The sequence below is a fragment of the Etheostoma spectabile genome, chromosome 8, assembly GCF_008692095.1.
Source record: "Etheostoma spectabile isolate EspeVRDwgs_2016 chromosome 8, UIUC_Espe_1.0, whole genome shotgun sequence".
Lineage (NCBI taxonomy): Eukaryota > Metazoa > Chordata > Actinopteri > Perciformes > Percidae > Etheostoma > Etheostoma spectabile.
The window spans coordinates 16,087,394-16,091,078 of NC_045740.1; the positions used below are offsets into that span (position 1 = coordinate 16,087,394).

A 3,685-nucleotide genomic window follows, 5' to 3' on the forward strand; every position below is an offset into this window, starting at 1 on the left:
ACAACTTCACTGTCCAAAATAAATAAAGATAGAAAGAACACACCATGAACCTCTTAAGCGGGGTTAAGTCACTAGGAAGAGCACTCGGCAAACATCAAGCAGTGTGGCTGCGAAGGCCAAAGAGTTGTTTATGTTTGGTAATTAGACTCTTTACACTCAGGACGTCCAGGAACGAACAGCATAATGCGACTTTCAAAAGGTTTACTGACTGAGAAAAAGCTAATCTGTCTTAACGCTACCTAATGAAGATGAAATTGCAAATTGGTTAATTCAATTTTGTATAGTTCACGAATTTGCGTTTTTCTAAAATAATTAGGTCATATTTGTAGGCTCTGTGAACGCTCAAAGATGTGAAATGTATGTAAATGCTGTATGTGGTCCAGTGTTTTCATCAAGAAAATGTGAGTAAACACCCTTAGAACAGATCCAAAAAAGGCTACCAGGCTACTAACAATAGTAACTAGGACTCCTTATCACAGAAGGCTGGCTTTATCTCATTAAAGCAGGCAAGAAACGGGGGGGGGCTCTAGTTCCAAAGGGAAATGAAACAGTTTTGCCCGTATTTGCTTTGTTATTTAGCAAGAACAGCTCAAATTAATTACTCTCATCTATTCATTATTCTAGCTGTAAACACATTAGTCAGATGTATTGCCTCTGAGCACACCTGGCTGTTCTTATCTTGTGCGTTGTAGACGACAGTGTGGTTTGGCTTCCCAGCGTGCTGCAAGCAGAGTATTAAAGAAACCCAGTGCCATTTATGGGATATGGTACCTGCCGCCTCTCCTACCGATAGCTGCCTCCCAGGATGCCTTAATGTATGAGATTTGTCAGTGTCAATTTCCTAGCTAATCTCTCTGGTCCACCTCGCTGCTGTCACCGCCGCCCATTCATTCTGCTGCTCTGTCTCTACCTGCCCACACTATTCTGCGTAAGATACAAAGGCAACAGGAAGCCGATAGATAGGAAATGCATCTGTGGTAGCTGATGCTGCAGTGTGACCCCGCATGTGCAACCAGCAGAGTTGATTCACATACCAGGAAAGCTGTGCTGACTTCATCCAAACAATTGCTCAAGGTTTTCTCATTACGAACCATTTTGACAAGATAATAACAATTCATAACTGACTCACATTGATCCACCAATAGCATCTCCAAAATACTATGAACATACTGAACATTTTCTTTTCTGAAAAACACCTGTTTCTTTACATAATGCACTTGTACACTTATGGCACATTTTCAGTGCATGGTTCAGAATGGCTTTACTCAACTCCACCCACTCTATTTTTTTTGCTTTTTTTTTCAAGTTAGTACCTGAACTACAGATAATACCGACTGACGTAGTATCCATTCTCGCAACGGTAGTGAGTATTATGAAAGACCTTAAAATCCGCACAAGGAGGTTGGTTGGGGTGGTGGATAGGTCAAACAACACAGGACTTTCACCCAGGAGACGTGTGTCAGTTGTCAAAAAGTGACGCCAAGAGTCCCGACCAAGCGCATCCAAATATGACGCCAAAGGGCTAGATGCGTGTCCCGAGATGCGTCAAAGAGGGAAGCCAATGGTCCCGACCAAACGCGTCTAAATGTCACGCTAAAAGAGACTTTTTACATCCCTAACAATTGCCAAAGGCACCTGACTAAGCACCACTATTTACTGCGGTGGGATTGAGAATGTTTTGGACATAGGACATCCTGTACAACTCTGCCATTTTTAAATAGCCAGACTATGCCATAATAGTTTTTGTATTCACTGGCCTCAGATTTAAAAAAGAAAGAAAAGGTAGCACGCAAAAAAAACCACACAGTACACTGTGCCATACAATTGACAAAGTGATGTTCCTCTGTTTAGTTGCAGATGAAAGGATTCAGCGAGTGTTGCGTCGAAGATGATGTCACAGCCGTTTCACATGGCGTCGCTATGACAATCAGCTGAGGATCCGGACTACACTGAGGGGACACTATCGGCAATGGAAAACGAAAACGGAAAAGAACTGGTAACAAAAGTCTACACTGTGATCATTCTGAAAAATGTCTTTTTTAAACAAGAGACCGATTTTCACACATATTTTATGCATCTACAAATTCAAAAGTTGTTTCATGCTGAAGACAATTTCTGTTCACTTCTGAGTAGGCTACAGATCAGAAAATGCTTCAGTATTAATGTTAGACAGACAAAGAGACAAAGAGAAATATGGCTGCTGAGTATGCTTTCCCTCTGAAATAATACATGTTTTAGGTAGTATTTGCATAGTTGTATGCTTTAACATGTCTAATTCATGCTGCGTTCAAGGGTGGGAAGCTGGTGAGGGGTTGGGTACTTGCAAAAATAACTAGCCACTGTTTTATATGAACATGTTCAGATCTTGTTTTCATTTTTCAAAAACACTTTTCGCAAACCATTACCACTGGCAAAAAAGGGATGTTTATCAATATTACTATAAAGTACTGTATTTCTGCAGAAAGAAATAGTTATATTTTTGTGTTTGGTTGAATCCTTCTTTGAGCAGAAGTTGCTCATTTATGGTTTCAAACGTTAAAGGTGCAGTAGGTAAGACTTGTAAAACTGTCTATTATATTTGCTGAAACTGACCCCATATGCGAGTAAAACTACATGAAGCCGGTAATTAGAAAAAAAATCCAGCTCCTCTGACCCCACCTACAGCCTGTATTGTGATTTGCAAAAATCCACAGCTCCCTCAGATGCACCAATCAGGGCCAGTGGGGGGGGGCGGGGTCTAACTGTGTGTCAATCGCTGCTCATACACAAACATTCATTCTCCCTTGTTGGGGCTTAGGAGACAGTTTTGTGCTTTAGCATAAAGGGGAGGAGGGACTGAGAAGTTGTCGATGTTCAAATATTTTGGCTAGGTCCTGGATCGTCACAATCCCACCTACAGCCCCTTTAATGTTTTTGAGTTTTAAATGTGTTCTTAACATTGTAAAGATTGTCTACCAAGCAGATGATGACCTGAACATTCATACTTGTGATACTAATGTAAGATCTAATATGTTGAGGCATAATAAAAGCATAAATAGAAGGGATATACACAAGTGATCCTGCAACAAGGAAATGCAAAGGGCTTTTTATTTCTTCTCCAAACTGCAGCGCCCTAATCAGAGCTGTGAGCTGTTAACCAGGCTCAGCCACAGTGACACTCAACACTCTGAGACTCCAACACAAAGGAGGGATAAACTGCTAATCAATAGAGAAAAAAAAGCTTTTTGTTACAAATTTACTGCTCTGGCTTCTGAATAGCTAACGCGTTATTTCAACAGTGTCAAAAACCAACATTACTCAAGAAAAGAGGAAGTATTTATTTCAGCACCAGACTAGTATTTGGCAGGCGGAGAGGTGTAATTTGCCTTAAGTTCTGCAGTGAGCAAAATGCTAATTTAGGCTACGTTAAGAAAGCCCATGTTCACTGCTCATTACTGTTGGACGCTGGCACACTGCAAAGCCTGCTGGCCAACAACATTACAGCATCACTTAATTAAAATAATTCTGCTGAAAACTAAATGAAGACCTTGACTTACATTAGCTTCAGGCTCCAGAGGATGGCATTCCAACTTAACCAATGAGAAATGAAAAGCAAGTGGAAACATCCTCAGAGCTGCAGGTGTTGAAGGATGATTATAGTTATTTTCACACTGGAACTGTTTTTTCTTCTAGTTTTTTTTTTTTT

General features: G+C 40.6%; 1 protein-coding gene and 1 long non-coding RNA gene across 2 annotated transcripts in view; one reads left to right on the top strand and one right to left on the bottom strand.

Annotated features, from left to right (window-relative positions):
• LOC116694239 (alpha-1,3-mannosyl-glycoprotein 4-beta-N-acetylglucosaminyltransferase C) overlaps positions 1-3,685 on the bottom strand; it is an 85,554-nt gene that overhangs the window by 80,522 nt on the left and 1,347 nt on the right.
• The window catches only part of LOC116694240 (uncharacterized), a 17,448-nt gene continuing 16,304 nt past the window's right edge, over positions 2,542-3,685 (top strand). Inside the window, exon 1 of the long non-coding RNA XR_004333089.1 lies at positions 2,542-2,745. This is a non-coding gene — a long non-coding RNA (uncharacterized LOC116694240). The remainder of the gene's footprint in view (positions 2,746-3,685) is intronic.